The following is a 27,216-nucleotide window of genomic DNA, read 5'->3' on the forward strand; positions in this document are numbered from 1 at the left end:
CAATAAGGAAATAAATAAGCAAGCAATTAACGCTAGCCTATTACCGCTATTACACATATTACATCCACTGGGCATCAAAGTTTGCCACCAGTGCAAATATAGGGAACAAAGCAGCATATAACATACACTGGCCGTCAAAATTGGCCACCAGCGCAAATAAACGCGACAGCAAAACAAGAGCATAACTATAACAACTTCAGAAGAGCTCAAGAAACGTGGCATCCACCATGCTGGCAATAAGCTTAGCAAGCTTATTAGCTTTGTCCTGTTTGGCGCTAAAATCCTCCAACGCCTGTTGTTGCACCAGAAAGTATGCATCTGAATGCTCCAGGGACTTCCGCAGTCCTTCTGCTTCTTGTCGCAGTACAGCTGATCGATGTCTTTCAGCTTGTAGTTGAGACTCAAGAAACCGAACTGATTCAGACAATGAGTTTGAATAGCTTGTGCAGGAGGTAGTGGCCAGTAACTCCAACACTAAACCAAGACAAGACTTTGGGGTTGTCTCACTATCTTCGAGATAGTCTTCCTTAGCTGTTTTATCAGCTTTGTTGGAGACCAACAAGGATGTGTCACTATCCCGAACCTTATCTGCATTACTTCCTTTATCATTGCTTGATAAGGCACTCTTCCTCAATATTTTGTCAGCATTCTAAAAGAAGAAACAAGCAGACACATAACAGTTTAGCATGTACTAGTATATGAAACTCATTTCGGTGAACCTGTTCATTAGTAAGGTCGACAGGATTAAACTACCAAGTCTTCTATTGCCAAGTACTAGTACATAATAAAAGCATCAACAAACATATATCTATGTCATATGGTCACTTCATTGTCTTGCCAAATCAAAATAGAGACACGGTTCAAATCATATCAGTTCAAGACAAAGCAGTAGTGAAAGAATACAAAGCGTGGGAAACTACACGGCACAACAAGATTTCAGATGGGTACCACGGGTCTAATGATATGAGAACAACTTGTATATACAATTGAAATTGAAATCAACAGAGCTATTGATAAGGAAGACCTGTTAAAGAAACATGCTTAACATACTGCTGCTGTCCATTAGTTTCGATCTGGATCCTTCAATTTAAAAATAAGTTTGTATGAGTAAATACAGTGATACAAGAGCAAAACAGCTATGCACGATTAGCAATCATAGTTAAAAAAGGCGCGCCTAAGGCGAGCGCTTAAGGTGCGCCTAGGCTCTAGGCGTTGGCAAAACGCATTGCGCATAACTACGCTTAATCTGTTGCATAACTGCGCATAAGCATGGTGCTTTGGTCAGATAAAGCGCAAGGCGGTGGCAAAACACACAATTAACGCCTAGCGCTTTTTTGAACTATGATAGCAATGGAATCTTAAATTAGAACAGTTGTTCTTCAGGTTTAGGCACTTGTTCTACATGAACAGAGTACAGTAAGACGCAAGAATATAGATCATTAAAAATAGAAAATGAGCTCATAGACCTTACCACATTCTTGGTTCGGGACCAGTACAGAACAAGGCGTTCCCAGTCATCGTCCAGTAAATGTGTCTCAGGAGAACGTAAGGGAATTTGATGAGTTTCTTTGCCGGTGAAGTACGTTTTCTTCAGGTAATTCCGATACTGCCACCAAGCATTCTTGAAGATAGCAGAGGTATTAGCACAGGTTACCTCATCCTGAGTTTCCAAATCGGTCCTTCTCTATAGAGAAAAATGGGAAAATTTGCTGTATTATAACCATCATGGAGGTAGGATGTATGGGACGAAGCAAAGTAATTGCCATGAATAACATTACTTACACATAACTCCTGGATAAACACCTGCTACTGGCATTTTCCTTCATCTTCAGTATAATATTTCCAAGATGGGAAGATACGCACATACGATTTAACAACATAAAATGCGATAGATGCTAAACTATGACTAGTTGGTTGTGCTTCCTCCACAGGAATAGGCATACTAACTGGTGGAGTTGGGGTTCGCCGTGATAGTACTAGCCCTTTGGGCTCTGGAGCTGCCTTACTAACTGCTCTTGTTTGGGAGCTCTCTGGTGGAGATGGTGCTGTTTCAACAGGAAACTGGGTTACTATCTGCTGGGGTTGGGGTTAGATTGGGTGAAGCTGGTTCTCTGTCAATCGCAGTAGGGGTACAATCTGCGAGAGTTTGGGTTATGTGTGGTAGGGCTGGTTCTCATGCATGTACAACCGAGGTGCTATCTCCACCAAGAGGCAGCACTGTTTTATTTGAAGACCATGTTTTTAGTCCGCTATATGCTGGCATCACCCGATCCAATTCAAATGGCTGATAAACAGGAAACATAGTTGAATGTACAGACATTGCATGAGAGACAGATGCAATAGATAGTGTGGAAAAAAGAGGGCATGAAATAGTTGACATGTATATTGTTTAACTAAAATGGATAGCATGACATAATTTCACATATATGATGTCTATCTAAACTGGATAGCATAGCATAACATAATTCAAAGATATGATGAATAACTAAATAGGATCGCATGACATAATTCACCTACATGTTATCTAAGTAATCGGGATCGCATCATTTAATTCACATATGTGATTTATATGCTAAACAGAGGGAATTAGATATGATGTCTGAACTAAGAACATGGTGTTGAATATTGTGTATATGATGTCTAATCTATGCAATGTAAGACACCATATGCATGATATGAGCAGTATAACCGTGCCAAGTGAGAGCATACACCTTGGTGGGGGAATAGAACTGGTCATCTGTCTCTGAATCCATCTCTGAGGAGCTATCGGGACCCAACAAGAGATCTGCTTCGACAAGTAGCAAGGTGAGATTCCGGCCTTCGGCATAAGATTTGTCCGATATCCTAGGATGTTGTTTTGCACATATTTCCCCGATTGGGGAGCATGACGACAATGCCAACGATTTGCATGGATAGGCCGACCTGGAAATCACGAGCTCCTCGTCATCCCCCAAAACTCCCCGGTGTACCTTCTATTCAAGGTGGCTCGTCAGATTATTGTTGACAGCTCTCAACCTAGAGCAAGGACACCATGGTGAGCTCGCGATACACTTGGAGCGGTTCCACTCTTCACATTCATTGGTCAATCTCATTGTCGATTGGGGCAAATCCATGAGAACTCGGCCACCTCATTTCATCTTTCACCGCATCCCATATAAACCACAACTTCAATATTGTAGTATTCTGGAGATTTCTAAACTCAGTAGCGGTATAGACATGGTACGACAAAAATATTATAGAAGAAGCTTTTTATGCAGCTCTGACAACATGACAGTAAGGTGATCACTTCATAATTAAAGTGCCCAACTAACGAAAGTTTTTCCACAACCAAAAGCACCAGCAATAGCACATGTTCCTCCAAAACTAAGGGGAACAATGCATCAAGCACACGCTGGACCCATTTTAAAGCAGGTATGACTATAATTTAATGACGTCGAATGGAAATGAAAAACCAACACCTGAGGATGTTTGCTTATGTAAGAATAGAAACGGTGTTAAACCATTTTCATAAATTCCACAATACATGCAGTTGAATAAAAGTTGGAAGGCCCAAACGACATGAGTCAGGTGCAAAGGAAAAATAACCCATAAATACACATGCATCCTAGATGAACGTGAATGCAAAAACACGATGTGCGGCCAAAATCATCAACCAGATAAAGAAATAATCATAATATGCTTCATGGATTAATCTGGAGCCTGGACATGTTTATCATTGATCCAGACTAATCTCAAATGTGATTTTTTAGCTTATAAATACATGGTTGAATGACCACAGCAATTTTTTGCCAGGCGGCAGTTTAGTGAAATATAATTGTTCATCTGCAGAGAAAGCACGTCTGCTCATGCATTGAATGTATAAATTGGCAAGTTTTCTATTTTGGTGTTTGAGGAACTATGAACCGGTAAGTAGTTTGTGCATTCCTTCTACTCGTCTACCTGATAACGAATTCTCTGTAGTCATTTTGGTGCAGTAGACATGCAATGTAAAACCCCATGATTGTCAGCCGCGTTTGAAAGCTCTATGGCAGTCAATCTAACAGAATCGAGTAAATAGCACTGGTGGTCTATGAACTTGCACTGCGGGTGCACTTTAGTCACACAACTTGCAAACCGGAAGAACCCGTCACAGAACTTGCATTGTGGGTGCAATCAAGTCACACGCGCCAGCTGAACCGCGCCGACGCCCGGTTTTCTCAGTACTTTTGCAGAAAAGTCCTTCGCGATTTATAACCGAATCGAACCCTAGTTCCCAAATCGAAACCAAATCCCTAGTTCTCGTCTCTCCTCTCACACCTACGGCGGCGGCAGATGGGCGGCGGCGGTGGTGACGGCAGCGAGAGCTCGAGCGGTGGCGGCTTTCCTGGCTGGAGTTGTTCCTCCTCCCTCGCCGGAAGTAGCCGTGGTGCCTCCATCATCGTGGCGGACAGTATGGCAGGCGGCAGCTCTGAGAGCGTGGCACTGGCCAGCCGCGCCGTTGCCGGCATCCGCGATGGCAGGTCTCCGGCGCCCGCTGTGGCATGGCCTCGCATCCGGGACTCGCATTTGTTTCCTCAAGAGGTGTGGCAGCAGGGTGAGCCGGAGTTGCGGCCGGAGTGCGGGCGGGTTGTCATCGCTCGCACTGCTAGCATGGCGGCTCTCGAGGGAGATTTCTATGGCCGTGTCCTGTATGCCACCATCATTGGACAGCCGCGGAGCGTGGTGACACCGGAGGCACTAGCGGCGGCGATGGAGTCTCACTGTGCTGTCCGACGGACGACAACCAAGGTGGAGATCACTTGCCCACCATTCCATTTTTTCGTTCGCTTCGAGTCGACAGATGATTGCACTCGTGTGGTGCACGCGTCGGAGCAGCTTCGTTGTTGTGGCAGCAGGATTTCTTTTCAGCGCTGGTCAAACTTCTCGCGTGGCAAGCCGGGGGAGCTCAAGTACAAGACGTTGCTGAGTTTGGAGGGGTTGCCGGAGGAGGCTTGGGATCCACACACCGTCAACCTGGTGCTCGCCGGTGTCGACGGCGAGCTCATTGACATGCTCCCGGCCACCGACAAGTGGGTGTTGCCGGTGACCGCGTGGCTGCGCAACCCTTCAGGTGTACCAAAGGTGCTCACCGTGGCTATTCCTGCACCTCCTACGGGGCCATGGAAGCCAGACTCCAACGACGAGAACGCACATTCACCGCCGGCTCCAAATTCTCCCACAGAGCGTGCAACCGTAGAATTTCCAGTGATTATGCATGTCAAAGAGGTCGTCGATCGTGGCCCATTGCTAACTGAAGGCTTGGCTGTAGAATTTCTCCCTGATGAAGATGAAGACCTTACCCGGAAGCATACTTTCACCACCTGGCGCGGCAAGATAGATGGCACTGGCCCTGGACAATATGGCACAGCTTAAGCGATGATCAGTAGTTTGGTGTTTTCATTTGAATTTGTCGGTCTGTAATGTTGAATGTGAACTTGTCGTGTCGTGTTGTTAGTTTGTTACTGTCAGTTTGATGTTATAATCCTGAATGTTGTCTGTTACAACTGTTGTCGCTTATGTGAATTTGCTTATTTTGTTTCATGTGTGCAAAAGTATGCTCTACATATATGATTGCAAATATGTAGAAGATCGGTCCATAATTTCAGCCACAGTTTAAGTAGTAGTTCAGCAGAGTTTCGTATCCACCAAAAGACCAGTACATAACACTACAGAAGTTCAATTAGTTGCCACTTCATACTACAACAAAATGAAATTGTAGCACATGTCCACTTGATACTACTTAGTACTACTAGTTCATGAGAACATAAGGCATCTCAATCTTCTGGGTGACCTGGAACTCATCTTGGGCTTCCTCTTACACATGTTCAGTTCTACTTGTTCCTTCCCCAAGTAAGAGCCACTCCATTCCCCTAGTTTTTCTTTTCCTTTTCCCTCTTGTTCTTGTAGAATTTGTTCTTCCTCTTCTTCTTGGTTGGTCTGGTTCATGTCCATGTGCTGGTCCTCTTCCTGCTGCCATTGACCCACCTCTTGCTCCTCTTGCTCCTCTTCTTCCTCTTGCCCCTCTTGCTCCTCTTGCTCTTTGTGTTGTGTGTGCTGGTTCATCTGGAATGTTGGCCCTAAGCTCAGCAATAAATGCACTTTCATCTGGAATTCGGTGCATCCTAGAAACAGGTACTCCTTGTGCTGGCCCCTAAACACATAAATAAATAAGATGAGGACAGGGTCAATTTCACCATATGTTAGTTCATGTCATTTGTGAAACGAATTATTTCACCAACTGTTTTATAAGTACCTCATGTGATAAAATATGTACCATGCTGTCTTGTACTTGTGTTGGGTCCAAATGTTGCCTCATAGTTCTATGTTGAATATGCTGACAACATCAACAAACACTATGTAAGTAAAGGATTTAATTAATTTTCTTTTAGTAAGTAGAAAAAGTAGAACTCATAGTTAATATTACTGGAAAGTCAACATCTCCATTCTCATCAATAACCATTTTGGACTTCTTTTTCTTTGCCTTTTCCATCAGCTGCTGTACTAGTTCATTCATTTTGTCAGTGGGCTTTTTCTTCCTTCCTCTAGAACTTTTTGCTCTAACTAGATCATTTGGCTCTGCAACATGCTCAGTTTGCTCTGGAACTTGCTCAGGCTGCTCTGGAACATGCTCAGTTTGCTCTGGAACTTGCTCAGCTTGTTCCTCATCATCCCCACCCACTTCTCTTATTACAGCAGCTTTCAACTTTGAGCAGCCACTTCTGTTGTGACCAGCTTCTTTGCAGTAACCACAGTGCATAATAGCACCATGCCTACTTAGTTTGGTGCCATCTTCACTCTCCTCAGGTTGCTGCCTTCTGTTCTTCCTTCTCCTTCCAGCTCTTCTCTCATATAGTGGTGGTAAAATAGGTGTTGCAGACACAGCAGCCCACTCATCTTTATCTCTAGTTGGACATATCTGTACCCCATAAGCTAGATAGTATGTTTCCACAGTGTAACAAGAAGAAACCATGGTTTCAGGTTTAATCCTTTCATGTCTGCAACATGCACATGCATGGCTGCAGGGAACACCTGTGAGTTGCCACCTTCTGCAAGTACATGTATGCATATTTAACTCGACTATGTATTGCTTGTCATTGGACAAAACACCAAAGACACCCATGCCTGACTCCTCAGGATGACAATTGGCAGACAACTCTATATTTTTTCTTAATTTGTCTCTGATTTTGGGAGTTAGATTGCCTGTCCATTTTTGAGTAGCTTCTTTTTTCTTTGACATATGCCTGTGCATTAACTGTGATTTTATACTCTCCAACATGGACAACACAGGTAGTTCTCTAGCTTCTAGTATGTACCTAGTGGAATTCAATAAGAACAATAGTCAGTTATTGCAGTTATAGACAGGCAATTAAGTAAGACAGACTATTAAGTAAGATAGGCAATTAAGTAAGAACAACATTCAGTTACCTGTTGAAAACTTCACATGTGTTGTTCAATAGAATGTCACATTTAGGAAGCTCACGAAAAAAAGCCCTTGACCATTGATTTGGTGCTTTATCTTCCAACCAAGCATAAGATTCTGGGTTATCTTGCTTCAGTTTCTCCATGTTTAGTTCAAACATGGTTGGTGTAGTGGATTTGGCACAAGCCCACACTTGTTGTCTTATTGTCTCACCTTTGTGCACTGAATGCAAGTTTTGGTATAAGTGTCTCACACAAAACCTATGCTCTGAGTCACAGAACTGCTCATTTACAGCCTTGATTAGCCCCTAATAGAGGAAACCAGTTATATCTTAGTTTGTATGAACTGAATTGCAACACTGACACTAACATGAACAGTAACTGAACATGAACAGTAACTGAACATTAACAGTGATTTACCTTCTGTTTGTCACTCATGATAGTGATTGTGCTTGTGTTAATTATGTTGAGGTCTTGCTTCAGTGTACAAAGGAACCAGTTCCAAGATGCATAACATTCTGTCTCCACCACTGCCATTGCAATAGGATAAATTGAGTCATTGCCATCAAATACCAACTGCAGTGAGTAATTGGCCACCATACTTTGTCTTTATGAACGTGCCATCAATACAAATGATTGGCCTCACCCCTTCAGCCAACCTATTTTACAAGCTGCCAAACTTAAGTAGCAAGTACTAAATAGGCCATTCTCTAGGTTCAGATAGAAAGATGACCCTGGATTGCTATGTCTTACTTCCTCTGCATATCTCCAAAGCAATGAGTACTGCTTCACCTCATCCCCACGCACAACTTCCAATGCTGCTTTCCTAGCTCTCCCTAGCTTGTGCCTGCTAACTTCCATGTTGAATTTCTTCCTGACTTTTCTTGAAAAGGTAGACAGTGAAATCTTATCATTATCTCTGAACTTCTCTACATATTTATTGGCAAGAAAAGGGGCTGTTAGTTCCTTCACATCCCAAACTTTTTCACATGTATGCTCTCCAACATAAGTCTTTACAAGGAAGCTGTGTCCTGTTGTCATTGACAGCCACAAGCTTCCAAGGGCAACCCTCAGAACACACAGCCTCAAACCTTTGCTTGTTATTTCTTTTCTTCTTAATTTGCACCCTGTTCTTTACTGCATATTGGCTACAACTTTCCTAAGTAGATCCACTGAATCAAATACCATTCCTAGCTTGAACTGAGGGTTTTCCATGTCAACAGCAGGGTTAAATGTTTTAAACATATATATAGGTTTCTCCTTCTTTTCTTTGCCTTGTACTCCTCATCCATCGTGAGTCACCTTTTATGTCTTTCTCCAAGTCATCCTCTATCTGGCAGTTGCAATCATCACTCATGAACTATCATCTACCCAGGTAATCATGCCTATATTCATGCTCCTATGTATTTTGCCTCTCACCAAGGAGCTATCATGCACAACATCATCTACATTCTTATCATAATCCCTTATCATCCTCCTCCTCCATTCCATAATCACTGTCGTACCAAGTAGGATCAATGTCTGAATCACAATCGTACTCTTCTTCTGAAACTTCTGAATTCTCTGACACATCTGATTTTTCTTGGTCCTCTGAACCCATCTGGTCATCTGCTTGTTGCTCTACAGTAGATGCATTTTCTGAACTACCTGCCACTGTCTCTGATTTCATCTTCCTAATCTTCTGTTGCTTGCCTAATTTCCGTTCTCTTGTGCTAAAATGGCTCATTATAACTGTATAGTAGCAGGAACCTTTAATTGCAATGTCATCTCCCCTCTTGATTCTTTCTTTTCTGTATTGTTGTTTAACAATACAAACCTTATACCTTGGAGTATAATCAATTCTCTAGTCCATCGTTAGAAACATCTACTTTTGCAAAGTTTAAATTTCCTAGCGCACATCTGCAGAGAAGGGATTTTACCGATTCGATGCCTGGGGCATAGGCATAATTTCTCCTATCGGAGATAATTAAAGTTTGTTGTAGGGCAATGCAAATCAACCTATGTGACATGGTGTGATTCCTGTCAGTTTTGCCAATACGCAGATATCTTTCTCATCCAAATTATTGTTCCAGATCATCTTCACCTTTCACCGCTAAGATAAACCTCTACCATTATTGCACCTCCACATACTCTGAAGTGTTTCACCGATATCTTTAGATACATTCTTGTAGGAATATCCGGTGTGCCTGGGCATGCCCACACAATAGAGGTACTACGACCCTGTTATTGGATTGCTGGTTTATGTTGGGTGTCTGTCTCCAATGGTCAATACATTAGAACATATTGATAAGTATTGTTTTCTTTACTGCAGTTCTTTTTGGGTACCAACCCTTCAATTATCCTAGCTACTGCACTCATTCACGAACCTGATAACTATATTTTGACTCTATCTATCCACCTGAGAGTCATATTACGATCTATGCTGTGATATGGTAGGGATAACCCCTTATACTTAATAATTGCGTTGTACGATTAGGAGGATTGGTACCAGCTCCACCCTAGTCTGAACCCCCCACCTGCCATTCAGCTGTACGTATAGCGAGAATTCATCCTTGCGGCAACTCTCACGATACGATTGAAACAGCGTCTCTGCACCGGCACCCTGTTCCCGAATCTCCATGACGCGCGGCGCGTTCCTTCTCCTCTAGCCCATCTGCATTGACTGTAACATATTTTTGTTTGTATTGGTGGGTCTGTGCAGTGTTTTGAGGTTAGTTTCGACGAGAAAAAAAGAGGATCGTTCAATGCTTGCATGCTTTATAGCTTTCGATGTGGGTGCTATCTGCCGTATAAAAAATCTTAGGCGCTGACGTCCTGTTGGACGCCGTTTAAGCCTGAAAATCAGAGTGAACCGTTTGGTATGGTGTTGGGGTCCGCTGCTTGTTCTTATTTGTATGGGTGAGTGGTATGGTTTTCTATAGCTTTGTGAAGACGCGCTTGTGTACTAGTGATTGCACCCGTCATGATGCAATTCTGAGCGGCTTCTTTGCCGTGTTTTGCAAGTCTGCGTTGTCTTTTCTCTTGTTCAACCGTTTAATATGTGTACTATGCACCCTTATTAACTATATTGTCTGCAAGTTCATAGATCACTCATCGAGTGAACTATTATCTTCACGTACTCTAATGCAACTTAATGTTTTTGTGCATGTTCTTAAAACCTCTCAGTAAGTCTATTACATTATGGACTTGGCCCATATAAAGATCTGCGTGAGATACAGCATGTATGGTGAAGTTCAGATCCTCGCTAAGCACTCACACTAAACTGCATACATATTTATACAGCAGGTTTCGTTGCAATTTTCCAAATGATGCTCATCTACAACGGTACCTATAATCGACGTTGTAAGACGATCGAGCGATTAAATGCAGCTCTTATTCTGTGTGGGGTTGAATATATATTCCTATCTAGATTTTTTTGTGTGTACTTGGTGATCGCCACTTAAGTTCTTTACAAGTTACTAACATTTCGGAGCTCGAATACTAACGCTAGCTCTGAATTGAGGCATTTATAACGGTTGAACACCAAACATTGTCTTTGCTATGGTTTTAAACATTGACAGGATATCCTAACCAAAGAAGGTGAGTTCTGCAGATCTTTATCTCGGACATCTACAGGGTTTGTAGCACTGGAAGTCATTCATTATCAGCTGTGAAGTTTCTGCCATCTATCCGTGCTCAACCTCTCTTGCTGTATTTTTTTAAGTAGTCCGTACTTACCTTCTATCTCTTCACTTCCTCGCGGAGTCTCTCTTATTATGTCAAATTTTATCATTCAATCTTTCATAAAACGATGAAGCTCTTTGCTCTTCTACTAACTCTCGACCGCCGGTACTTGCTCCCGTGCTCCGTTATCACCCTGTTGCAGTTTGTTTTATTTCCGGATGTAGCGGAGGAGATAATATAATTATAACATCTAAGACAGACAATTCAGGTTACGCTTCGATTTCAGGTAGATCCAACACTGTAACATAAAGCTACACACATCCGCACAAGAACACAGTATTGACCGCTACAATGATGCCTAATATCGAGAAGGAAGTAGTTTTACGAGAATCTTGATCAATATCCACACAAGTCTAGACTCGCTTTTTAGTGCTTCAGATACGAGTCGAGGGGACGATGTCACTAGTCTGAGCTGAACTTAGACGTGATTCACTGAGGCTTAGAAGAGGTAACAAATGATGTGCTGTGTAATTCTTGCTCTTGTAGGTATAAGTCATAGAATCTGCTCAGATACGTCCCAATCATGTGAGGTCGGTATGACGTAACGTATGTAATCAACGACCGGTCTTTCTGCATTGAATGAAGATGCTGTCCTCAGCACCATTGAAGTGCAATTCCCGCTTATACTATCTCATTGATCGAGCAGGGAGATTTTTGAATGCCGACTACAAGGTGCACCAATCGTTTCACTTCTTCCGCCTCTCTTCCTCTGGCATATGGCCAGGAGACCACGACGCACTAAGATGCGCTCAGTTGGGAGCGACCGTGTTTAATCCCTTATATCTTATGCTTGATTTCTCCTCCTTTGAGTGTTAGTTTCTTTGTTTCGAATGTGTTATTTATTGTTGTGCTTCTATGATTTTTTGGTGTATTTTGATTTGTCTGCTTTTGATGATATTTCCGATCTGATGTGGCTGGTACATTTGGCCCTGAGAATTGCGATAGGAGACTGTTCTGGCTGGTCCGAGTTCTATCGGGGAAGAAAGATTGGGTAATTTCGTTAGCCTCTTATTATCTCTTTTATTCTTTTCTAGATCTTTTTCAGTTATCTAAAGCGAATAGTCCTTTTTTTTCTCGACGTTGATCTCTTTATAGTGGATGGCATTGCAAGTGTGTGTTTATGATAAACTATGTGTGCCTGACAACGTGGTTACTTACATAGAATAATATGGAACTAGGTTGCTGATATCGACGAAGTCTATCGTGTGCTATCAGAGATGCGTACCGAATACAAGGGCTTAGCGTAGCTATTATACAAATTAAAAGATTCTCCGTTGCTGTTGTTGCATGTCCGTTTTGCTGTACACTTATAAATAAATATGTCATGACGTATATGAATTGAAATATATTACCACTATAAGAAACACATGACGTATATAGTTATTCTGCAGCGCATATTGCATAACACATTTCACACACATTTAGAGGTTAAAATATTTTCAAACAATACAGGATGCTTTTCAGTTTGTTAAATCCTGTACCATTCTCAGAGAGATTACAAAATTGGGCGTACTGAGATTACAGCTTATTATCACAATGGATCTTGTAGCGTTCTTTACTTCTATTCCACATGCCAATTGAAACTCCAAATTTTTCGTTCTCAGCAATTCGTATATTATCATAGTATCAAATTTGGTTTTGTTTTGGGAAATAATTTTCAATCAAATTTATGATGTTATTTATCTTTGTTAAATAGTAAACAAACATGCAGATAGATCATTCATGTTTTCCTTGTCCATAAGGGCTTCTAACCGCCAGGTATACCTGACTCAATTGCATCTCAGTAATGAAGTTGTTAAATATACTATTTTCATCGAACCATCAGCAAATTTCATTCTTAAATAAGATTGCTTCGTTAATCTCTACCTTTAGAATTTCGACAACCAATAGTCAAGTCATGGTATGTGTGCTTAATTCATCGCTTCTCTCTATAGTTCTACTTTGCTATTGTTAAGATAATAATATAATGATCCTAAAAAATGATTATATAAATCAATGTCAATGTGCTGGCGCAAGTATTATGTGTAGATCCCTTATGTCTCAGATATAAAGATGGACATCAACATACACATACCGTGAGCCAATCTTAATATCTGACGAATTAAGCTAGCTTAAATTGCTTCTGGTTAAAAGAATAGATCCCTTAATTCTCAGATATAAATGGTATGGACATCATACATACACATCATGAGCCAATCTTAACCTCCCTAAGATGTACATATAACACTATTTTCAATTGAATCACATATCAACATGCAATACTTAGTTACTGTCTCTCATTCTAAATTCTTTGATGTAGATTCTCAAGAGTGGAAGTATTTCTCCTTTCTCTCTTGCTCTATGCGTCTCTTCAGCTCTCTTAAAATTTGCATTGGCCCACTTGTTCCGAAGATAAGTTTTTCCCAGCAAATCCCTGATAGTAGCAGATGTGTGCTGCCACCTATAGTCGTTCTGTCAAAGTATACATTCGCATGTATACTGCCATTGTTATTAATAGTCTAGGTCAAACCCTTTATGACCTGCTTCCATAATGTGAATCTGACTGGGTATCCAGAAAATAATCAACCTATGCTTAGTCATGAGATTAGCTATCTTCTCAACGACTCTTCATCACATTACTTGCTCTTTTTTCATGTCCATCTTTCACTGAGTTTTATTAATTTAAGTGCCCGTACGTGCAACCAATATCGAGTGATTCCAACCATCATCGTACAATCATATGGGATATTTCGATTGCAGCCCTAATATGGCTGTCCTTCCTTCTATCCTCCTCTTCAAAGTTTGTGTCTTGCATTCGTCGTTTATTCCACCCACCACCAGCTAATTTATGTTCATTGCTCCCATTTCCAACATCTCCCTTCGTCTCTCCCCTCTCACCCAAACCATAAACTCGACACCTACTTCTGAAACTCAGCCATACGGTCATCAATGATTCGCAGTTATATTTCAAACCTATCTTCTGTTTGCACCATCGCTAGTGTTTTGTCCTGCAATTAACATTGTAGAGCAATACAATAATTAATTTAGGTGAACAGATGGAACACATTCAATATTATTCGAATGTGATGTGTTATTTGCTCATCCACTCCTATAGGCTTCTTCCAGAATATATGTGCAGATATTATATCAGTGTGCTCTATATAAGTGCAACTGTCAGTAATTGACCATCGACATGAGCTTTGACTCCATGGTCACTACGTAATACAGGAAAAAGAAAAGGCCAATATTGCATTATTGCTTGACTGTTACTGAAATTTGACAGGAAATCAAGTAGCGCTACCTCATCTTCTTTTGGACTCTTATTAGAGCATATATACAACAGAAACAGGACAAAAACTAACCAAGAATATATACATATCCATGTGCACCACTTTCAGAATATATGACATATTGACTCTGAGATATCTAACTTTTTTTGTTTCCATGCATTCAAGAAGCGCTCTATTACTTTAGGATCTTATTCCAAGTTTAACTTGTTTACAAAGATTAAAAATATGCTGTAGCATGATTTTTCTATGACATCCAAAAAAATTATGGTTATTACATATCAAACAGGCAATGCACAAGTAATTCTTGGTCCAATTCTAAAATGGACAGGTTTGGATCTGCTAAAGAACACTTTGTTTCTCCTGTTCCATAACCTAATGACCACACTTAAGCATAGATATGTTTGTATATGTGGTAAAAGAACAGCAGGCTCGAAGTAATAAATCACAGGCAGGGAGGAAGCAATGTAGATGATGGGGGCTTAGCTTACTTGTCAGCGTAGTGGAGGAGGTAGAGGTAGGTGATGGAGCTTCTGCACCTCGGGTGACTGCACCTCCATGTTCATACAACCTACGGCGCACCGCAAATAAGTCTGAATATACACGGCGCGAGACGACGGGAGGATTCGACTATGACCACATGAATGTTGTCGGAGTCTACAAGCGCTGGCCATGATGGCAGGTCGTCCTATAGGTGCTCGTCCGTACCCTCCCTTCTCTAGGCTCTCTCAGGCCGTGGCGGCGGAGATCCGTCAGGGACGAACGGCCACGTCTCCAATCACTGAACCCAACGATGCCCAAGCCCGACCGCCGTTGCGTTCATGCTCCCGAGACGTCCTGAGCAGCCCTTGGATTCTCCTGGAAATCAATCAACACCTGCAGACAACAAACACCTCAATGTCATCGCACCGTTCGCCAAACCAACCTCTGGCTCAAGAAAGAGGAGTAAACAGACATCTGATGATGAACTTACCTGCCGCATAATAGGGTCCGTTAGGATGTTTTGGATTTCAGGGTCCTGCATAGCTTTGCCCTGTCTCTCCTTCAGTTCCTCTGGGGTAAAGTTTGCTTCTGTTCGCCTTGTTGATCTGCTGAACACATCTGAGAATGGACAGCAACGGTTAGGAGCTGCTTGGTGGAATCTAAGATGAGAAACCAGTGACTGATTGACAATCTCTTTCAGTGCTATTTACCTCTTGACACCATCAAGCAGCTCCTGGTTACTCGGATCATGCTTTAGGCCTTCCTGATAAGTTTCCATTGCTTTGTCATACTCTTTCATGAAAAACCGGATTGTGCATTTCCCTTGGAGAATGTAGGATCTAGCTCGATGCACTTCTCGGCATCCGTTCAGGCATGGAACTCAGCTTGGTGTAACAGGCAGCCCTGTTGCTGTATACCTGAAATATACAATCCACACAAACAACAACTTAGCAGTTATACCAAACCCACTACAGGACAAATCTATACTGCAGAAGCACCTGATGCACCAGTCGTCATCGACAGGCTAATTCAAAAGGCGTATATATACATAGTTTGGTATGTTCTCCGCATTATTGGTTAATCTTATGCGGGTTCCCGTCAGATGTAAAAAAAATTCTTCCCAATATAACTGTGAAATGGTTTCAAATAATTGTTTTGCTCAAGCAATTGAGCAACATAAAACATCAAGGAATTACCTTCGGATCCTTCAGGTTTCTCCTGAGCGCTTCAGTGTAATGCTTCACTGCTTCTGGGTATTTTTGCTGCTTAGGGAACTCATTACCTGCAGGGCAGTAGCAAGAACAGAGAACCTCATCATTAACTACCCTAGACTATTAGGGGCAGAAAAGCAGTGTTAACAGTATAATTCACGCAGCTTACCTTTCTCTCGCTCCTCATCAGCTTTTTATGGATCATAATACTCTTGTTGCTCGAGCTCCTTGTTTGCTCGTTCAGCATCATTTAGTATTTTCAGGGTATCTGGGTTTGATGCTCAGTTAGAGCCTTCTGGAATGTCTCAGTGGCAACATCGTAGTCTTTGGAAGACTTGGCAAGTTTGGCAAGAGCAGTTGCTTTCCTTGTCAGTGCCCTTGAGAGTTGAGACCATCTTGAAGTCAGCACAGTCAGCATGAAGTTCCCTTCCCCTCTCAAAAGCCGTATCACAGTCCTTAATGCAATCATCATACTGGTATTTGGAGAAACAGAATATTAGCTCTCAAATCACCAGAGGCATAAGTAATCCGAGAGGGCTCCTGATTCCAATAATTAAGTTAAAACATGTGGCAGTGAAAAATCATAGCAACACTACTGATTTACGAAATCTACAGTTCATTCAAGCCATGTAATATCATACAGAGCAAGCCCAATCCCCCAAAAGATAAGAAGGCAGATATATAGAGATAAATTTACTGTTGTTATTAAATATTGATGAATGTGTAAGGATCGCCTCGACGGTGAAATCATTCTAAACTACCAGTAGTCTCTATCAAAAAATACCAATGTGTCTCTAAAACGCCCATGCCTGTGCTCCGAGCCACCGCTGCTGCTGACGCCTCCTGGCATCATTTTCTCTTAACTTGGTAAAATATGTTTTCAGTTGTACACATATGGTGCCAGCAGTGTGAATACTTTAAGATGAAATGATAAAAGCAAAAGTGCTGCTATATTTAATCCTACAAAAACAATTCAAGACATGTTTGTACTAAATATGTTAAATGCTAATACCAAGAGCATACCAATTCATCAAGAAGGGTGGTGAATTTTGAGCAGACAGCGCTAGAAATACAAAGCCTTTAAGATGTCCCTTCGAACATGAGATGCGGATAGTTTGTATTTATTGAATAGGCTGTGCTCCTGCCATTTATACCTAACAAATGATACAAGTTCCCCAGTTGCATCAAATTTTTTAAGTTATTCACAGGGCATACAAATCTGCATCTCAAACTCAAAGGTGCGGCATACAAGATTTTGTTTACTCACAGTAACACAACTTTTTTACAGAATTCATACAAACAATTGACCGAATGGCACTCTCATTGAACACGCATTATCAAACACGATCGTAAGCACAGAACAAACTCACCTCCATCTATCTCTTTGAACCAGCAAAGATATCTAAGCAGCAGCCACTGCCACTACCTGCCCCCGTACCACCAACAACAAAAGTAGCCCGCCTAATGAGACATCGCAGCTTCAAAATGTTGGGGATGGATGGTAAACAAGCAGAAACATCATCAAGAAGGGTGGTGAATTGTGAGCAGACAGCGCTAGAAATACAAAGCCTTTAAGATGTCCCTTCGAACATGAGATGCGGATAGTTTGTATTTATTGAATAGTCTGTGCTCCTGCCATTTATACCTAACAAATGATACAAGTTCCAGTTGCATCAAATTTTTTAAGTTATTCACAGGGCATACAAATCTGCATCTCAAACTCAAAGGTGCGGCATACAAGATTTTGTTTACTCACAGTAACACAACTTTTTTACAGAATTCATACAAACAATTGACCGAATGGCACTCTCATTGAACAGGCATTATCAAACACGATCGTAAGCACAGAACAAACTCACCTCCATCTATCTCTTTGAACCAGCAAAGATATCTAAGCAGCAGCCACTGCCACTGCCTGCCCCCGTACCACCAGCAACAAAAGTAGCCCGCCTAATGAGACATCGCAGCTTCAAAATGTTGGGGATGGATGGTAAACAAGCAGAAACATCATCAAGAAGGGTGGTGAATTGTGAGCAGACAGCCCTAGAAATACAAAGCCTTTAAGATGTCCCTTCGAACATGAGATGCGGATAGTTTGTATTTATTGAATAGGCTGTGCTCCTGCCATTTATACCTAACAAATGATACAAGTTCCCCAGTTGCATCAAATTTTTTAAGTTATTCACAGGGCATACAAATCTGCATCTCAAACTCAAAGGTGCGGCATACAAGATTTTGTTTACTCACAGTAACACAACTTTTTTACAGAATTCATACAAACAATTGACCGAATGGCACTCTCATTGAACAGGCATTATCAAACACGATCACAAGCACAGAACAAACTCACCTCCATCTATCTCTTTGAACCAGCAAAGATATCTAAGCAGCAGCCACTGCCACTGCCTGCCCCCGTACCACCAGCAACAAAAGTAGCCCGCCTAATGAGACATCGCAGCTTCAAAATGTTGGGGATGGATGGTAAACAAGCAGAAACATCATCAAGAAGGGTGGTGAATTGGGAGCAGACAGCGCTAGAAATACAAAGCCTTTAAGATGTCCCTTCGAACATGAGATGCGGATAGTTTGTATTTACTGAATAGGCTGTGCTCCTGCCATTTATACCTAACAAATGATACAAGTTCCCTAGTTGCATCAAATTTTTTAAGTTATTCATAGGGCATACAAATCTGCATCTCAAACTCAAAGGTGCGGCATACAAGATTTTGTTTACTCACAGTAACACAACTTTTTTACAGAATTCATACAAACAATTGACCGAATGGCACTCTCATTGAACAGGCATTATCAAACACGATCATAAGCACAAAACAAACTCACTTCCATCTATCTCTCTGAACCAGCAAAGATATCTAAGCAGCAGCCACCACCACTGCCTGCCCCCGTACCACCAGCAACAAAAGTAGCCCGCCTAATGTGACATCGCAGCTTCAAAATGTTGGGGATGGATGGTAAACAAGCAGAAACATTATGTACCTCTATAGTCTGCGCACCAGCTGCCTCACGAGACCGTGACACCCTCACCCTTTGCTTCCGGTTCCTGCACCACAATAGCCGTGACCGTATCCCTGACCAGCACCTCATCGGCCTTCGTCTCTGGTTGATGCGCAGGATGCACCTTGGTTGTGTCCTCGGACCACCACCTCCCCGCTCTTCACCTCTGGTTCCGGCACCTCAGGTGCTTCGGACACCACGACATCCTGCACCATGGCGTGCGCCTCCGCTCTCACATCCAGCTTACCCGCTTGTTCCAGGTCAACAACTTCCGGCGGTAAAGCATCAACCATGATCTCCTCCCGGGCGTCCTGGCTCCAAATAAAGGTTTTGTGGAGGAACGCGTCCTGGCTCCCAGCGGCCGCGAGGGCCTCCAGCGCAGCGTCCAGGAAGCCGACGGCGGCGTGGGATAGGGCCAGCGTCCTGCGGCGGTCGAGAGTCACCAGCCTTACCAGCAGTTGCCACCTTCTTGTTTCGGAACCACCCCCCCTGGCGATCTCCTCTTTCACACAGCCGACAGCTCACCGCAGCTTGTGCATATACTCAAACACCTTGTCTGCGTCCCTGGCCTTCGCGCTGAGCTCAAGGAGCAGGGCGAGCTCGGGCTCTTCCGGTGATGCAGTGGAGGCCGCCATGTGGGCCTCGACCGCGTAGGCCTTTCCAGCCTCCCCGGCGCGCCGGAACGCGGCAAGCACGAGGCTGTAAGACCGGAGGCGCGATGCGAGGCCGTACTTCTGCCGCATGGAGGAGACGAGCCTGAAGGCTTCGTAGGCGCCCTCGGCGTCTGCAGCGACGATGCAGGCGAGCGAGGTGATGGTGGCCTCGGACGGGGGCGCCCTGGCCTCCAGCATGCCAGCGAACACGCGGCGCGCGGCGGCGGCCGGGTGGACGGGTAAGACGGCGCCGTCCGCAGAGGCGAGCAGGTGGAGGAGCTGGTTGCTCTGGTGCGCGGCGAGGCAGAGGTCGGGCGCCGCGTCCGGGCCGGAAGCGGCCGCGTCGAAGGTTGCCATGGCGGCCGCGGCGTCCCCGCGGCAGGTGCAGTCGGTGGGCATGCGCCCCTTCCAGCCGGTGGATAAGATGAAGAAAGGAGCACAAAATGCAGGGGTTAGTTTGCAAAATCAAAACGTTTTTGTAGGTTGAATACAAAAAACAGCAAGGGCTTTTTTAAAAACTACCGCAACGGTGATCCTCAATCCTTGCTTTATTATTAAATTAAAAAATTAAAATTAAAATAAAATAACTAGTTAAGTACCCGTGCGTTGCTATGGGACAACAAACTTACGCGTCGTTCACCATCATTATTGATCTCCACTGCCGACTCAACCTTGCTGGTTGTCTCACCACCATCATTGAACGCACAATCACCCCGTGCTCTCCCTCATCATCAGCTCAAGAGAGGGTCGTCGTCTTTTGGTAGCCCTAACAACCTCTCTGCTTAGCGCACGCATCCCATAAAATATTGGCTTATATTTTCTTCTCCATACGACATACTTATCATCACGAGTCACTAAAAAAGTCTACCACGGTTTCCTTATTAAATCTCGTTTAGCAATTAGAAATATTGGCCACCCAAGAAATACCGGCACAATGCAACAGAAATAAATTTAAGCATAGAGATGATTTTTTGAGTTGTCGGTATTTATCTAGTTATAAACAAATCTTGTAATTTTTATATAGTTATGAAATATCTTGTAACCCACGAGCATGTGTTCAACACACAAGTCAAATTTTTGTGTGTGTTATGTTGCTTCTAACTACATTGCCACAAATATGACATTATGCTTAGTCCTCGCTCGGAAGCTCTCTGGCTTCCCAAACAGGCCAACTTCTCGGCCAGCCAGCTTTGCACGCGAGCTGGGGTCGCGAAGTTGCTGGTTCGCTCAGGAAGTTTTCTTCATATCAAAATGTTAGGTGCACCACTCCCATAAATTCAAGAAACTCCAGCTTCTTCGTTTGGAGGAGATACGTTCCGCACCTCCGCGAAATTACACTACGGGAGGATTGGGCTCCGCAAAGCAGGCCCAAACCATTTGGCACCCCTCCACACGTGGAGCAGGAGAGGATCCCAACAGGCGCTTAGTTCCAAAACATCTTATGCGCTTTGTACACTTGTAGATCATCAGGTTACAGGATATAAAGAAAAAAATAACAGTACCACGCTCGCATGAATTTTAGCAATGGATTTAGAATCACCACAACAAGCTCTACATAGTAACCATCCAGAAGCTCGACATATCAGAATTAAATCAGATCCTCATCGGCTGTAGAATTTTCACCACGTCAAAAAACCAAGCAAGGATCACACAAACAAAAAAATTAGCCAACAACATAAGAATGTTTGTTTAATGTAATTTATTTATATTCATAAACAATACCATGTTCTGATACATGTACATATATTTACCCCGCAGATACGGTATAGGACATTATTATAGAACAATTTATCATTTCTCCCATCTAGCTATGTTTCCCAATCTCCACTCCATCCCCTGGAGAAATAAGGTTGACAGTTTCCACCCTTTTTATTCGTTCATGGAATTTTCATTTGGCTTAGTCGCTCCTTTGAAAAAAAGGTTCTCTATATTAAGATAATCCTCTTAGTAAAACAATGTGGTGCCCTTTGGAAACCAATCATCAATAATCATGAGACACTTAGGAAATTTACACTGAACTTGAAACTTTTGTCTACTAATCAGACGATCCCATGCTAACTACAGGACATGTACTCCACATAATAGTATTCATTGTGAATCCTTGTCTATGCCCAAAAGAAGAACAATATAAGAGGCTCTGCAATACTGGAATAAATTTTGAAGATCGCTTAGGGCGAAAGTAAGCAGAGGCCACAGAATAAGATGATAACGTCGATTAGGAACCCTACGACCAGACAAGATTGGTTAATAATTACATAATTACTACCACAGATTGCTAGCTAATAACCAAACAACCTGTAATAATTCTAATAACCACACTTTGCATATATATATGTACGCTGATAGAATATGTGATATTTGAGAAGGCAAAAAGTAGAACATGAAAAGGGCTATTGCTTCAATTCTTACATTAGGACTGCAGAAATAAATATATCCGTGCAATTGTTAGTACGTACAAATATTAACCAAAAAATGCACGATTCAGTTAACAAACAACAATGCCATGAGTTTTGCTACTTGTCTCTGCCGTAAAATGGTGGAATGGCACTAAAAAGGATCTAACTCACCTGTTGATTGGTTTCCCCCAGCCCCCAACAATAAGAGAGCAATGCACACTTGCTAATTGATCTCTACAAAAATAAATGCTGCAGAGCTTCAACACTTACTTGCAAGAAGATATAGAATCCCACAACCAATATTTTTTTGGGTGTAAGCTCCAGCTAGAGGAGGCATACAGAACCACAACTAAATAGGATCAATGCACCGTTGCCAACACTGGTCACTGATTATCTACTGACATACCGAGACGCGACAAATTAAAAATCAATTACCAAAAACTATAAGTAAACCAATCCAGGCTTTACATATTTGCTATAGTAGCAGTCATATGAATAGAACATCAAATGGAAACTTCTGTGCTTCCTCCTCTTGGTTCCAATAATCATCGTCGTCAAACTTGATATTCTGCAGAGTAGGCCATGTGCGCCATAGTTAACAATATGGAAGACAAATAAATGATGCTTCGTTGTCCATTTCATATTGGGTACCCTATCCTATCTGTTGATGTGAGGGACCACACATGCATCCTACAGTTTTGCCAAAATCATGAACCTTTTAAAACCATTTTTTCTACCGCAAAGAAAACATCAGTGAATAAAATTCTGAGGTACTAACCTGATTATAATACTCATACCAACTTTCTTCCTCTCCCACTTCCCCTCTGTCCTTATATCACCATCTCTTTCAATCTTCCCCTCTCCAATACCCAATATCTTTCACCATGGTGTCATAACCTTACTATTTCTGTAGTGCGTAATGTTAAACAGATTACAAGACTTCAAAGCAGTAATAAAGTATCTATAATAGAAAGATGTTCTCAAGATTGATTCCAACAACTTGAAATAAAACTAAAAGTTAATGATGGATTGCCTTATGCTTCCCTTCAAGTTTCTCATATACGTCAAATGACTGATCATCTGGCAAACAAAGATGACAAGTTCCATGTAAAGGATCAATGTATGTACACTTGAATAATATCACAACTGTAGAAAGAAAATGTGAGTCAGCATCAGTCAAAACTTAAACGTAGATAGCGATACTACCGGATCGCGGGCTATGCCTACGGCCACGGGCCGTCGGCATAGATCTATGCCTACGGCTGCCGTCGGCATAGACCCGTCGGCGTAGATGTCGTCAGCGTAGTTTGTCAGATCGTCGGCATAGTATAGCCGTCGGCATAGGGGCCTATGCCGACGGCCTGCCGTCAGCCGTCAGCACAGTATAGCCGTCGGCAGTGTTTTTTGTCTGACGGCAACGGACGGCGCCGTCAAAAGCGCTGACGAATCACGCAATGCCACGTCGCAGGGCTATCCCTACCAGCAAAGCCGTAGGCATAGATGAGTCTTTGCCGTCGGCATATCTCTGCCACGTGGCAGCTGCTGGGTTATCCTGGCAGCAGGGCTATGCCTACGGCAAAGCCGTCGGCATAGATTTTGATATATGCCTACGGCTTTGCTGTAGGCATAGATGTGCCACGTGGCAAGCCCTGGTAACTCCTGGGCGTATATATGCCGACGGCTTTGCCGTAGGCATAGTTTTTTTCCCCCTATTTTCTATTTTCCAATTCATTTGACAGCATTTCAAAACAGAACAATATGAAATTATGCAGAAATATGACAATTCATCATGTAAACATACTCAAGTTCATCTAAACATACTCAAGTTCACCATCATCATCTAAACATACTCAAGTTCATCACATCATCTAAAGATCATCACCGACGGAAGTTCATGAACATAAAAGTAGTGCAAGACATGAAACATGATAAAAGTAGGAATATGAAAGGCATGGCACGATGGCCACATGCACGGAATCATCAAGCAAGAGCACCTCCGCCAAAACCACCACCTCCGCCAAAAGCACCACCTCCGCCAAAACCACCACCACCACCTCCGCCAAAACCGCCATCACGACCACCACCACTCTGCCAGATCGGAGTGACTGGGGTCGACGGAGCAGGAGTCGAGCCACCGGTCCCCTACATGTTTCAGAAAAGATTCTAACGGTAAATATGATATGATAGTGTTTCATGAACGAGAACTAGTTTGCTTGTAGTTAGGCAAATGTACTAACCGGACCATCACTGCCTAGTGCCACCCATTCATCGAACATGGGCACGTGTGGGGGTTCTCCCGCAGGTGGTGGTGGGGGTCCCATTTGTGGTGGATCCGTGCAGTTAGTCCAAGACGCCAACATAGCCTGAATGTTAGTTAAACAAGCAAACTAGAAGATCAGAAGGAATGAAAGTGCAAAAATTTAGCTTGGTTTTAAGAGGGCAAAACTAACCGTCATCATCTGACGGTTGTAATCATCGTTTGCCTTCACTCGTTTCAAGTACTCCCGCACCTCGAGATTCCTATGCTCGACAAACTCCTTATACTACTAGTCCAAACTAGTTCAAGTTTGGATTAGTAGTATACTTTTGACATGCACCTCATATTGCCTCCACTTGAACCTAATCCACCTTCATTTGACACACTGTTATGGACATAATGATGTAAACCTCATAACTGGTATTGTACCAATATTTGTACGATGGCGCATAAATACACTAAAAATAAAAAAATAAAAAAAATACTAGTAGCGATGGAAAGAAAACATGCTGCCAGTAGTTACATTAGCAACAGCGTGGGAGTGAACAAGCGCTGCAGCTATTTGTCCTAGCAGTAGCGTGTGCGGCACGCGTTACTGCTAAGCAATAGCTGTAGCGCCTTATTAGTAGCGCGCCTACCCGCGCTACTAATGAGCACGAAACCAGCGCTACTGCTAGGGTTTTTCCTAGGAGTGTTTGTCGGACGCAGTTGGTCTACCCGAATGGGAGTGTGAGGCCATGGGTTCTGTGGTGTGGATAAAGTGCGCTACCTCTGCAGAGTGTGTGTATTAATCTATCGATAACCGCGCCCGTGGATAAGGACCCAGTTCGTAGTTGGTCACACTATGGGTCAACAGTAATGATAATAACTTGCTTAATAACAACCCTGCTTCGATGATGAGAAAGAGATTGGTTGTGGTCGTGAGATGATCACCGTGGTATCGAGGATACCGAGTTCATGGATATTTGTGGTTGTGATCGTGAGATGATCACCGTGGTATCAAGGATACCGAGTTGATGGATATTTCTGGTGTTATGCGAGAGTCAAGGGTAAAGATCAAGCTCCTTGTGGTCATGTAATGATTACTACGGTATTGTTTATACAAGCTTGATTTGATCCTGAGATGATCGTGTGATGTCCGAGGTTGGTAAGTGATGCATGTGATGTTTACGAGGTAACCCCAAGCAGAGTAAGTTGGTGCATGATAGTGTCATCATGTTGCATGCTAGTATTGTCAGATTCATCTGTTCATGCCATGCTCATATTGTTCTAGCTGCACCATGTTCATGTTGTTCATGCCATGTGGTTGTGATGATCTCATGATAACTCCTGCTTAACCTGTAATTGCCATGCTGTTGTCTGTCTTGATTGCTTTGGTTGTTGTGAGCTTGCAAGTACATTCAATGTAATGACCTGGCGTGTCATGCTAGTTTGCAGGTCATGCCGGACTTGATTGCTTGTTTGCTGTGGCTTCCTTGTTTGCGAGCTAGGATAAGCGTTCCGGCCAGAGTCCCCGCGGAGTGGAGTTCACCACCGTCGTCGTTGTTCCGTTGCTAGAAGTTTTTCCGCTGCTTCGAGTTGTTCTGATGCTCGCATAGAGCAATAGTGGCAGGCGTAGTGTCGCCGTGCTGATGTAATTCCTCGTCATATCAGAACCCCTTGTCACTACAAAAAAATACACTTCCGTGATGATACATGTTTGTCACAGTAGGTCACGTTTTCTGTCATGCATGTACATCCATGATAAATTTATGATAGAATCAAGATAGTCATACCTGTGTTGTCATAGAACTGTTCCATGAAATTACCAAAATTATCATCACGGAAGTGTCCACTTCCATGATGATAAATCGCGCGTCACAGAAGTGCTTTCATCAAGGGTGACCGACATGTGGCATCCACCGTAACGGAACGCCGTTTAGCTATCGGGTCCGGTTTTGGATCCGATAACCCGTTAACAGCCCCGACCAATGGGGATTTTCCACGTGTAAAATCATCATTGGCTGGAGGAAACACGTGTCGGCTCACCGTTGGGATAGATGTCATCCACTCATTGGACCCAAAGCGCCTATGATACACCGACACGTGGCACGGCCCAACAGCGGCCCATTCCTGTGAAAAGGCTGGCCCGTTTGACTTGGTCAAAAGGTGGCGGGCCGGCCCACGGCAAGCCTGTTAACGGTCTATTCGCATATAGCCCATTTACAACCCGCTATCCCAGGGCCTGTTTACGGCTTATTCGAATTAGGCCCAGTAGCGTCATCTGGGCCGTCAAATATAATTCCAGCCCGTTTTAACTTTCAGCCCATGTATGGCCCATGACGTCTTTCGGCCCATATGAGGCCTTTATTACTCTCGGCCCATTAACGGCCCGTGGTAAAACTGGCTCGTAATGAACAGTGTATCACTTTATACCCATTAACGACACGTGGTGAAACTGGGCCGTAATGAACATTGTATCACTTTATACCCATTAACGACCCATTATTCCGTTGGGCCATTTCCAGCCCATGTTATGTTTCGGCCTTCTCGGGGCCCATTTATTTTTGGGCTTATTTCCACATTCATTTACTTACGGCCCATTACTGTCATTTTCTGCTTGTGGGCCAAATTCAGCCCGTGGTTATAGTCGGCCCGTTTGTGGCCCGATAATACGTTGGGCCGTTTTCATGTCAAAAAAACCCGTTGGGCTGTTTTTATAGAGTTATCAAATACGACCTATTAACGGCCCGTTATTGTCCACGAATAGTATGAACCATAATTGGCGAAATGATG

General features: G+C 43.0%; 1 pseudogene; it reads right to left on the reverse strand.

Annotated features, from left to right (window-relative positions):
• Positions 1–15,009: 15,009 nt before the first annotated feature.
• LOC125527152 lies at positions 15,010–17,496 on the reverse strand (annotated as a pseudogene).
• Positions 17,497–27,216: the final 9,720 nt, after the last annotated feature.

The sequence above is a fragment of the Triticum urartu genome, unplaced genomic scaffold (assembly GCF_003073215.2).
Source record: "Triticum urartu cultivar G1812 unplaced genomic scaffold, Tu2.1 TuUngrouped_contig_305, whole genome shotgun sequence".
Taxonomy (NCBI): Eukaryota; Viridiplantae; Streptophyta; class Magnoliopsida; order Poales; family Poaceae; genus Triticum; species Triticum urartu.